At 33.3% G+C, this 13,457-nt stretch overlaps 1 non-coding gene across 1 annotated transcript; it reads left to right on the top strand.

Moving 5' to 3' along the window:
- The first annotated feature begins 693 nt into the window (after window positions 1-693).
- TRNAM-CAU (transfer RNA methionine (anticodon CAU)) lies at window positions 694-766 on the top strand. The gene has a single exon. It is a non-coding gene; the product is annotated as a tRNA-Met (tRNA).
- The last annotated feature ends 12,691 nt before the right edge of the window (window positions 767-13,457 follow it).

Below are 13,457 nucleotides of genomic sequence, written 5' to 3'. Positions count from 1 at the left end.
GTTACGGTTCTCAGTATTCTCGCTCATGACTGTCTTTGATCCAGTCCTCTGCAGGTCCACGTACTGTATCCTTTGGTACTCCCAGAGTCACAGCTGGTCCGTCTGATTCGTTCGATCCTGTTTTTGTAAGTTGATCTGCTTTTTAGTTGCCTTCGATGCAGTCCCACACCAGTCTAGACGTCACTTCCTGACACACCAGTGCCTTCAGTGCCGTTTGACTGTCAGACAATATATGGATTTGCTCTTTTTCAAATGCTCTCTTATTATTTCCCTTTTTACATTGCAGTAGGTATCGCATAAATTGCCGCTAGAAAAACTATGCAGTTCCTCCCTGGGTCAAAGCCTTAGCTAATTCTTGAATTATTGGAGTAACATCCGGCCCCACATTCCTTTGTGGTACTTCTTGTTTCTCTATACATTCCTGTGTGGAATAGACATTATGTATGAATTGTTTATTATCTTTTTGTTATAATATATGATCTGGTTTCCCTGAGGGACCTGTCCCTTCAGTTAGTTATACATACACTTATTATTACTTAGGTATCTTTATTTATCTGTTTGCTGTGTTATAACTTTTTGCTATATTGATTTTTGAATGTATAATTACTTATGTAATTAACACATTAAAAATAACAAGTTGAGAAAAAATGGAAGTATTATTTATAAACTTTGTATTACGTGAATAACTCAACTGCCTCGGTAGCGCAGTAGGCAGCGCGTAAGTCTCATAATCTTAAGGTCGTGAGTTCGATCCTCACCCGGGGCAAGTTTTTTTAATTTTTTTTAGTTTATCAATATTTTATTAGTTTATTTTAATTGACTGTCTTATTTCTATTTATTATATTTTAATAATAAATGTAAATCTTCCAATTAATCCAACTGTGAGTAGTTTCTCTTTCTACTAATGTGTTGTAAAATAGATGAACCAGTAGTGATATTAAAATTATGTTTACTGGAGAATAAATGGTGACCACATCTAGAAGAGTTTGGTCTTTTCAAATGTTCTGTGATTCTAGTAGATAACTTTCGAATGGTTCTACTTACATAAGAGGCATCGCAATCATCACATTTTAATTATAAATACCACTTTTGTCAAGACTGTTCATCCTATCTTTGTTGTTAATTAAAAAGAAACCTTGATGTGTGACTTGAAGGAAATTTTGATATCTTCAATTGTAGAAGTAAAAAGTTTTGATATTTTTTTGGAAATGTTACTGATATAAGTAAAGGAGAAATATTTGATGGTATTTGTGGCATTGGGTTGAAAGCAAGCATTGTGTTGAATAAGCAAGCTTTTCTGAAATTTTAAGTTTTGCTCTATTTAGAAGCTTATGGATGATGTTGGGATCATAACCATTATTGAAAGCAATTTCCTTGAGAGTATTAAGTTCTAAATTAAAGTTCTCATTAGAAAGTGGAAATTTGAGAAGCCTATAAATGTAACTGTTAAAAGCAGCTATTTCATGTTGGGTTGGACGATTAGATGTTTCATGTATAACATGATCTCTTTGAGTAGGTTTTCTGTAAATATTGTACTCTAGAGAATCTTTTTTACGAGATATAGTCATATCCAAGAAGTTCAACTTATTGTCAGATTCTGGTTCCAGTGTAAAAGATATGTTAGGATGGAGGTTATTAAGATCATCCAGAATCTATAAGGCATCATTTTAGTTGTCCTGTTTGAGAGCTATATAATTATTAACATATCTTGACCAAAAAACTATTTTGTTGTTGTTAACAAATTTCTATTTAAAGTTTTCTGTCTAAAGTCCTGATCAAGACAAAATTTAAGTATAGTTAAGATGGCATCTTTGTTTTTTGCTGATATGTTGCAATTGTTTAAAAGGTTGTGTACTAAAGATAAAGTTTCATCTCTTGGTACAGAAGTAAACAAATTGGAAACATCAAAAGAAACTGAATAAAATCTCTCTTCTATTTTAATGTTATTTAAACCTTCTGTCAGATCTAAAGAATTGTTTATGGAGGACATAGGTTTAAAATTAGTGATAGACTGAATTGTGTTGTAAATAATTTCTAATAATATAGAAACTGGAGTGTTACAGAAACTTTATGGTTGCTAGAGTGTTTATGAATTTTAGGACGTACATATAACCTAGGTGTTATAGGATAAGATACAGTTAACTTTCTGTTGTTATATTTAGTAATAGTATCATTAAACAATTTAACAATTGCAAAATTACAAAACTCTTATATGAAAGGACAGACTCTACTTTCTCTATGTATTGAATTTGTTCTAGGATAACAACACAATTTCCCTTATCAGCCTTGCTGAGTACTAGAGAATCTCTATCGATTTTTTATTTAAATGATTTTACAAATCGTTTTGTTTTTTAGTATAAAGTTTTTGTACAAGTTTTTTGTACAACGCTCCAGTATAAATATACATTTGAAAACTCCAGGGGGCGCAAATCTATTATTGATTTTATAGTCACTAATAGAAAAATCCACCCAAATCAAATTCTAGATATCGGAATTTTAAACTCAGTAGACGCAGGGAGTGAACACAAACTAGTACTAGCAAATATAAGAATGAAAATAACACCAAAACATTTTCTATAGGAAATCCTGTACCAAATAAGGCTAGCATAGAAGATACAGCTGAAACAAATAGACGACATTGAAGTTATAAACGCGAGCTGGGAGAAAATTAAAAACAACATTGAAGAAGCAACAACAGAAGCTTTAGGAAAACGCAAAGTCATATTTAACAAAAGACACCTTCTTCTTCTTCCTTTGCCCTATCCGTTTCGGACGTTGGCTATTAACAAGGCTATTTTGACTTTGTTTACGGCACCTCTGATCAGTTCGGTCGATGTTAGTCCGAACCATTGTCGCAGGTTATGCATCCATGAGTGTCGATTCTTCCTTGGACTATTAACTGTAGCAGCCGGTACTTAGTATGCCTCATGACATGTCCGAAGTAATTAGCTTCCGTTTCTTTACGGTGAAGATTATTTCTATCCTTTTGCCTATTCTCTGCATTACTTCCACGTTAGTTATGTGGTCTGGCCAGGATATCCGAAGAATACGGCGATATATCCACAGCTCAAAGGATTCTAGTTTCTTCAGGGTGGCTTCCGTTGTGGTCCATGCCTCTGCTCCATAGAACAAGACCGGGAAGACATAACACTTGACCAGTTTTAATTTTAGTTCCATTGAGATTTTGCTTGTGAACCACTTTTTCATATTGTTGAACGCGTTTCGCGCTTTTTCAATTCGTGATCTTATTTCTGTTGACTGGTTCCATTTTGTGTTGACTGTGGTTCCAAGGTATGTGTATGTCTCCACTTGTTCTATTTTTCGGTTGTTTAATGTCAATTGCATCGGAGGTTGTTGTGTTCTGCTGATGAGCATGCATTTAGTTTTGGTTGTATTGAGTTCTAAACCATATTCTTGACTTGCTGTGTGTATGCTTTGCATGAGTCTTTGAAGCTCGTTGCAGTCATTTGCGATAATAACTGTGTCGTCAGCATATCTAATATTATTGATTACCTCTCCGTTTACTTTGATACCCTCCGAAACTTTCCCAGTGCTTCTCTGAAGATTTGTTCAGAGTATATATTGAACAGGAGCGGCGAGAGGACGCATCCCTGTTGTACACCCTTTTTAATATCTATCTTCCCACTGTGTAAGTTGCCTATCTTTATCTCAGCACTTTGGTTCCAATAGAGACTGGTTATTATGCGCAGATCCTTGCCATCAATATGCATCTTCCTGAGTATTTCGATGAGTTTATCATGTTTGACCTTGTTAAACGCCTTGGAGAAGTCGATGAAGCACAAGTGGACGTCCTTGTGCATGTCTCTGCATCTTTGAATTAAAACTTGCAGACTGAAGATCGCTTCTCTTGTGCCCAATGCGCTTCGGAATCCGAACTGTGACTCCGATATATTTGCTTCGCATTTGTTATATATTCTATTGTGTATGATTTTGGTGAAAACTTTGGTAATGTGATTTATCAAGCTTATTAAGCGGTGTTGATCACAGTGTTTTGCACTTGGTGTTTTAGGTATGGCTACAAAGGTCGATCGAAGCCATTCCTCCGGAATCTCCCCTTTGTCGTAAAAGGGGTTAAAAAGGCCTGTCAGAAAATCGAGGAAGTGGTCATCCGTTTCGCATAGGAGTTTAAGATCTCGCTCTGTATGTTGTCGGGACCTGGTGTTTTGTCGTTTTTTAGCGATGAAATGGCTTTTTCCACTTCAGACCTTAGTATTTCGGGTTCAGTCATGTCGTCATCTTGGTCCACTGTCGCTCTGCGTTTATCGTTAAAAAGTCGTTCTACGTAATCTTTCCATGTGTCAATGAGCTTCAAGTCGTCTGATATAAGGTTACCGTCTGCGTCTATTAGTGTCGGGTGGGGATTATTGATTTTCTTTTTAGTTGTTAAGTCTTTGATCTTTTTGTGCATGTTGTGGTAGTCATATCTTCTGTCGCACTCTTCGATTTCATCGCATTTCTCCTTCAGCCAGCGTTCCTTCGCTTCCTTTATCTTTGTTTTTATATTGTGACTTGTTTCTTGATACTTCACTTGATTTTTGCATTTGTGTTGTCTTCTTTCTTCCATCATATCAAGGATTTCATCCGTCATCCATTCTTTCTTCTTTCCGCGCTCCTGTAACAGAAGTGTCTTGTTTGTCATTTCAACAGCTCTTTTTATTTTTTCCCATTTAGCAACTGCGTCTTGTGCGGGTTCACTCAAGTTTCCAATGTTTCTTCTTAAGGATTCCTGTACTTGTTTAATGTTGGGATCCTTTAATTTCCTAATGTTTATCTTGGTTTTGTTAGGCTTCCCTTGTTAACAATACACCACAGTTTAGAAAAGAAATAAAAGAGAAATGTAAAGAGAAACGAGAGGCTTACACGAAGTACAAAACATCAAATACCCCAGAATCCCGAGACATCTATAGAAGAATACGAAATAAAACAAAGCAGTTGGTAAGAAGAACAAAAAATGAACACTGGGAACAGTTTACAAAAAGGATGGAAAGCGACTTCTACGGTACACAAAAACAAATATGAAGATTCATAAGAAACCAACAAAAAGAAATGGCAGAATTTAAGGAATACAATAACATACCAGCAAATTAATGAGAAAGATACCTGACAGAACTGTTTAAAGGAAAGGAAAATAATAATCAACACAATAACGTACTCGAATTAAGACACGAAATAGAAATCAGTTTTCAGGAAGTCGAAATAGCCATAAATTCACTCAAAAATAGAAAGTCAGAAGCACTAGATGGAATAACCAACGAGCTTCTTAAACACGAAGGAGAAAGTATAGCCCTAGGGATGACAAAACTTATAAAAAAACTAATATTGCACTGCAAGATACCAGACGCATGGAGAAACAGCATAATGATACCAATGTTCAAGAAAGGAGATAAAGAAGACCCCAACAATTATAGAGGTATAAATCTACTGAACACCGCACTTAAGCTTGCCACAAAATACTAACTAACAAAATCAAGAAACTAACAACTTTATCAGATGAACAACAAGGATTCAGATTCGAAAAATCCTGCGTAGACGCCGTATTTGTACTAAGACAAATCACAGAAAAGGCCTATGAGTACAATAAACGAGCATATGTCTGTTTTATAGACCTGACAAAGGCTTTCGATTAGATCCAAGTCGAAGATGTCTTACACCTACTGTATAAAAGAAACATACCAATCAATATTATACAAACCATCGAAAACATTTACTTTCATAATCGAATACAGGCAAAGATAAATAGAAAACTAACACTGTGTGTACCAGTACAAAGCGGAGTCAGACAGGGTGACTCTTTAAGCCTACTTCTCTTTAATATAATAATGGACGAAATAATACAAGCAGTACGTAAAGGTCATGGTTACAGAATGGGGAACAAAGAAATCCAAATATTATGTTATGCAGACGACGCCGCATTAATCGCCGAAACAGAAGACGACCTCCAAAGATTAACACATATCTTCAATACAACCGCCAAGAAATAAAATATGATAATATCAGCAGAAAAAAACAAATGTATGACAACATTTAAATACTCACTACGATGTAAAATCGAAATTGATGGGAAAATAATAAAACAGAAAGCAAGGTTTAGATATCTGGGAATAGATATAACTGGTTACGGAGATGTTGAAAAAGAAGTACTTCTTTTTCAAGAAAAGCTTAAAAGCAAGTAAAGCATCGGGATCTCTTAATGACACAATCTGGAAGAATAAACACCTAAGATAAGACACAAAAACAAGAATCTATAAAGCGGCAATTAGATCAATATTAACATACACGGCGGAGACAAGACCTTACATATCTAAAACGAGACGACTACTAGAAACAACAGAGATGAAAATACTCCGGCGAATATCAGGGAAAAGTTTGGTAGATAGGAAGAGAAGCGAAAACATAAGAAGAGCATGCAATATAGAAGACATAAATGGATGGGTGACAAAACGGAAACAGAAGTGGAACGAACACATTGGTAGAATGGCAGAGGATAGAATAGTACGAATAGCACGAGATAAGTCACCAAATGGACGAAGAAGTATTGGCACACCAAGAAAAAGATGGTGCGACAATTTAAACAATTTAGGAGGCTAATATTGAAAAAGAAACATGTTTTAAAGCCTACATACAAAAAGGAAAAATAAGAAGAAGAAGTTTTGTTTTTTAAAAGAATAGTGATTTCTACCTTTGTAAACTGGGCTCGATATCTGCCTTTTATTTGATTACATTACAAATTGTTTTGTTAAAATATTATTTGAATTACAATAGCAATAATTATTATGGAAAGGAAAGAACGAAATACTATACGATTTTATAAATATTCTTATATTTAAAATAGTTACAAACCAACAAACAATATAATTTATCATTGTCTTATTCCCCTCGTCCAACAAAATTAACTTCCGAACAATGTAATACTATTGCCACCTTAATAAATGAATTGCTCATTGCTGTTTGATAAAGTCGACATTACCATTATACAGTTGTAAGGGTTGCGGATTGGTGGTTGAGGGTTGTCAATGAGAAAGAGGGAACGAAGAAAATTAGGAATGAGGGATGGTTTCGCTGGTAATATGATTAGGGAGGATTTGTCCTAAGTTGATGATGCGTGTCGGGGTAGCGTGAAATGTAATAAAATATCATTGGAATAAGTCAGTTAGAGGAATCCATAGGCGTCATCGAATAAAGTTATAAAATTTTCAAAAGGGTATTTGTAACAAATGTAAATATATGGCTGTAAATATTATCATTGCGACTGTTAAAATCGTTCTAACTCTGTTAATTTATGATAGCTCATTATTCACGTTTAGGCTTTCAGATAGGAAGCCGTTTTCAAAATTAAATTTGTTTTTTTAATATTTTAAATAAAACATGAAGTCATCATTTGATATTTTTCTCGTTTCAAAAAGTTACAAATTTATCGGAAAAAAAAGTATGATACTCGTACATACTGTAGTAACAACTAGTAAAATAAAACATGCCCTCAAAAAGACGAAAATTGGGAAAGCACCCGGAGAAGATGGTATAGTAGTGGAGGCTAATAAAGTTGGAGAAGTTCTTCTCGAAAAACTTCAAAGTCTATTTAACCTATGTATAGATGACAGGGGCTGCGTAGCGCAAGCGGTAGGATGCTTGCTTCGCATGCCGGTGGTCCGGAGTTCGAATCCTACAGTCGGCAAGAACAACTAGACATTTTTAAAAATGTCTATAGGCCCCAGGTCGACTCAGCCTGAATAAAATGAGTACCTTGGGTAAAACCAGGGGTAATAATAGGCGGTTGAAGCGTAGCACTGGCCATGTTACCTTCCTTGTATACCGTAGGCCCTAGATATAGCAGACTACCCTGCTATACTCCCAAAGCCGCGAAGCGGTACAAAAACGGGAGACTATTATATTATAGATGACAGTATATCTTCGACTGTTGCGTGCTCTATTTCGACTATTGCTGTTTTGGTTCCAACCTAGTTCTGAGATAATTCGCAAGTCTTGTTCGTCAACTACAGTTGTTCTTAGAATTTTGATTATCGTTTGATGGTTAACGCAGTCAAACGTGATTTCTCATGTCTGTACAGGGTGTCCCAAATTGGTATGTTTTACAGGATATACCGAAAACTAGAGGAGATAGAAAAAAAAAACAGTTAAGATGTCATGACCTCTTTTTTCGTTAAAGTAACGATTAACTAATCAAATCATCAATCGCTCCCCACATTAGCGAGATTTGGCGATTATTGAAAGATGTCGAAAAGGGTTAAATATCTTCTTTATGAAGAAAAATTTTAGAAAACTTTTGATAGATATATTATGGAAGCGTTCAGTGCCGTACGAGAAATTTTTTAGGGGGTCTCACTAAAGAAATATAATACCAACTTACGTTTTTTTTTATATGGGACATCCAATATATTTTGACATTTTTCGTTTGCATTTTTAATTCTCTTTAATTAATTTTACGAAAATATTGACATTATAATAAACATAAAAGCAACACTAATACGATAGGAACAACTAGAATTCATTTTCACCAGAACAAAAGAGGAAACTTTCATATAACCTCCAGAGGCAGCTGAACTGTCGGACGAGGATTCTGGGGATGACGTTAGCACTATCGACAACTTGACTAGTGAATACAGAAATCATCAGATGTACCCGAAGTGGACCAAGAAATATTTCAAATGCGATTGCCTCAAAAAATTGATTTGAGAGAAAATATTACTTGGGTAGATGGACACCTCGTTATTTCGGAGTCGTGAACATTTCCTAAATTTGGTTATGGACACTTAAAAGAAAATACTTGTATCTATCAACATGTTCGAAAAATTAGTTGGTTCAGAGATTGTTAAACCATTGTTAAATGAGACAAGAAATTATGCCTTATTTAAAAACCAGCCAGATCCTAAAATAACAGCTGATGATATTAGATGCTTTATAGTAATACTGATTGTGATTACGACTCGAAACCAGGTAAACAGTATTTCTGGGACTCTGGAGCAGATTTAAGAAATACGGCAGTTTATAATGTCATGAGACGAGATAGCCCAGTCTGGTTAAAAAAAAAAGGTGGAAAAATGTTTCGCAGATATCTGAAGCTTTTAAGACATAGGTGGGGGATACTAGATGATGAATAGATGAAAAGATACTCCTAGTTTTACCTTGCGTTTTTTTTAAGCAATAATTTATGGTCACAATTTGATTTTTTGTCTATAAATTTTTTCCCTTATATTTTAAATAAACAATATTTATGTCATTTTTTTATGTCAAGAATATCTTTATTTTCCCGTTTTTTTAATTAAAATTGATAAATAATTTACAGAGATATTTGCAAAAAAGCAGTTTTTTTTGCACTAATTTATAAATTTTATTAATTTTTTTATTGACAAAATAAAATGGTATTAATACATTTAAACATCAAGGAATTACCATCTTTTAGATTTGTGCGAAATTTCCCCCCGATCAGTCAAATATTTTATAAGTTATTTAATTTGTTTATACCTGAGGCTAATTATTTAAACTATTGAGCATGCCCTATGCATGATGCTAGACACATTCAGCAAATTTTATAGGATTCTTTAAGACTTAGACTATCTCAGAAGTTAAATGCATAATTATTAAGTTTTCATCGAAATGAATTACAAAATAAAAGTTCGAAAAAGGGGTATGTTTTTTACTTATAAACAATTGTAATAACTTCTTTATTTTTTAAGCTACAGACTTGTACGTACAACCATTGGATAGCTGGTAAAAAAGCTCACATTAAAAAATAAAAAACCTTCTGTGACCAATAGGAACGAAGTTAGTGACTATTTTTAAAAAAATCATATCTCCATTGTTTATAAACATTAAGAAGTAAAATTTGCACAAATTTTGAATGAAAATCTAAACTTTATATTGAAACTTATAGCTATAAAATTTATCTAATTTTTCGAAACGACGGTACTTTCGAAAGATCGACATAGGAAAGTGGAGAGGATATCTGTTTCAGCTCCGTTTTTTTTTCGGCATCGGAACTTGAAATTGCAACACGTAGGAAAAATTTACATTATCTCGGCTTCCTTTGCAGCTGCAAGCCTCTTTTTTTATTCTGGGGTAGCTCGTCGAAATATGAATAACTACATAGTTTTCACTGGCCGGAAAATATGGGAAAACTCGGAAAAATTGAGTCCATTTGAAATTTACCCTAAATACTTACTTTTTTTTAATTTGCTCGAATAGTCTGTCGCAGTATTAATAATGATGACATAATTTTCACTATATCAATCATCAATACATATTGATGACATATTGACAATAATCAACATATGTTTTTTCATTTTATATCAATGATGTAATAATACTTATATGTTTTATAAATTAAATTTTAGGTAATTTTTTACACATTATATTATTATATTCCTTATATTAATTATAATTGTTTGTATTTTTATACAATATTGATTTTTATTCTATTTTTCTTACAAATATGATATACAATATTAATCTAATCTGCCTTACTGCTTTGATAAAATAAGTCGATTTTTTCATCACTTGCCTTATTAAATTTTGCAATGTTTATTGAACTTTACTTTTTTTATTTTCTTGACATACATTGGTTTAAAAGTTAAAATTTGGTTCATTTATTCGACTTCACTGTCAGGTCTGAACCTTTTTGTTGCAGGTTGTTTGTCTTCACTTATTAAGTCAGTCTTTCCATACATTAACATATTAATGGGCGATCTTAATGCCAAGGTGGGTCAAGGTAAGTTAGGAGAACAAGTAGGAAAATATGGGCTTGGAAACAGAAATGACAGAGGAGATCGATTGATTTAATTTTGCCAAAGTGAAGACTTCGTAATAACAAATACCTTTTCAAATTACCTCCTCGACGGTTATATACATGGACATCTCCACAACATACCAAAGAAAAAATAGTGAGAAACCAAAAAGACTACATTATGATAGCAAGGAGGTATCATAATACTGTTAAATGTACTAAGACGTACCCAGGAGCTGATATAGGCTCAGATCATAACCCGGTAGTTATTGTGATAGAGGCGAGACCAAAAAAGATTAGAAGACCACACAGAAAGGCACTAGATTTAAATAAACTTAGAAACAAAAATATACGACAAGAAACAGGAGAAGAAATAAATGAAAACCTCCGTTCAGTGCAGCAACAAATTAAGGATACAAACAACGTTAACCAAAAATTAAAGTACATAAATACAGCTATACAAATAGCAGGAAAAAAACATCTTACAAAAACAACAACAAAGAATAAAGGGTGGATGACACAAGATATACTAGACTTGATGGAACAAAGAAGAAAGATGACGAGTTACCCAGACAAATACAAAGAAATAAATAAACGCATAAAAAAGAGAATAAAAGAAGCCAAAGAGGAGTGGATTAAAGAACAATGTGAAGAAATGGAAACCTACGAGAAAAAGTACGATGCGTTCAATGTGCACAAAAAAGTAAAAGAGATAACAGGAAGCATAAAGAAATGCCAAATAGGTAAACTTAAAGACAAAGATGGAAATCTTATTGTAGATCTAGAGAATAAAATAAAAAGATGGACAGAATACCTGAATGAATTATTTGAAGACGATAGAAACAACTTAACTCAGATAATCAATGCAACTGGGCCAGAGATATTGAAAGAAGAAGTAGAATACGCAATAAGAAACGCTAAAAATGGAAAAGCAAATGGACCTGATGAAATTCCTACAGAACTGTTGAAGCTTTTGAATGATAAATCCGTAACCATAATATTAAATTTTGCAGCGAGGAGCTAAAACAGTTTCCCCTCCACTTTCATATGTCGATCTTTCGAAAGTAATTTCGTTTCGAAAGGTTTTAAGTTTCGAAAAATTGGATGAATTTTATAGCTATAAAATTCAATATAAAGTTTAGATTTTCATTCAAAATTTGTGCAAATTTTACTTCTTAATGTTTATAAACAATGGAGATATAATTAACAAAAAAATTGTCGCTAACTTCGTTCCTATTGCTCATAGAAGGTTTATTTTTTTTGTTAAATGTGAGTTTTTTTACCAGCTATCCAATGGTTGTACGTACAAGTCTGTAGCTTGAAAAATATAGAAGTTATTACAATTGTTTATAAGTAAAAAACATACCCCTTTTTCAAACGTTTATTTTGCAAATAATTTCGATGAAAACTCAATATTTATTTAACTTCTGAGATAGTATAAGTCTTAAAGAATCGTATAAAATTTGTTAAATGTGTCTAGCATCATTCATAGGGCAAGTTCAATGGTTTAAATAATTAGTCCCAGGGATAAACAAATTGAATAACTTTTAAACCATTTGACCGATCGGGGAGAAATTTCGCACAAAGTTAAAGGACGGTAATTACTCAATGTTGAAATGTATTAATAACATTTTATTTTGGTAATAAAAAAATTAATTAAATTTATAAATTAGTGCAAAAAAACTGCTTTTTTGCAAATATCTCCGTAAATTATTTATCAATTTTAATTGAAAAAACGGGAAAATGAAGATATTCTTGATATAAAAAATGGTATAAATCTTGTTTATTTAAATTATAAGGGAAAAAACGTATAGATAAAAAATCAAATTCTGACCATAAATTATTGTTAAAAAAAACGCAAGGTAAAAATAGGAGTATCTTTTTATCTATTCGTCATCTAGTAACCCCCACCTATGTCTTAAAAGCTTCAGATATCTGCGAAACATTTTGCCGCGAAATCGATGAGTTTTGTATAACCAGACTGGGCTCAGATAGATTCAAACAAATCTTTCAATTTATCGACTGTGCCGATAACACAAAATTAGAAAAACGTGACAAGCTATAGGTACAAACTGCGACCCTTTCTAAAACTATTACAGTCAAAATTTGTAAACAATTTTGACCTGTCTATAATTTCGATTCTGATGAATCAATAATTAAATACTTCGGAAAACATGGTTATTAATAGTTTATTAGAGGCAAACCTATCCGATTCGGCTTCAAGATGTGGTCCCTAAATAGTAAAGATGGATATTTACTAAATTTTGACCTTTTACAAGGGAAAGGACCATCTCCCAATGAGCAGTATGAACATTTATTTGGTAAAGCCGCTGCTCCACTAATATCCATGATTAATGATATACCTCATCCCGAATAACCCTATCACTTTTTTGTTGACAACCTGTTTACACGTATTACGTTGTTTAATTTTTTGCGTGAAAAAGGATATCACATCACGGGTACATTTCGTGAAGATCGCATTCCACATATATGTCTTCTTGTCTGGAAAAAATCCGTGAAAAACTGGGAACGAGGTTCTCATACCTCATCTATTGATAAAGACCATGGAGTTATTTTTGTAAAATGGAAAGACAGCAATGTAGTTGCTGCAGCACCTATAAGTTTTGGTGTTAATCCGCTTGGTCAGGTAAAAAGATATCGTAAAAAGGAACAACCATACATCAACATATTCAGACCA

Source organism: Diabrotica undecimpunctata, chromosome 2, assembly GCF_040954645.1.
Source record: "Diabrotica undecimpunctata isolate CICGRU chromosome 2, icDiaUnde3, whole genome shotgun sequence".
NCBI lineage: Eukaryota > Metazoa > Arthropoda > Insecta > Coleoptera > Chrysomelidae > Diabrotica > Diabrotica undecimpunctata.
Note: the sequence above shows the minus strand (reverse complement) of the source record. Positions and strands in the feature narration are given on the sequence as shown.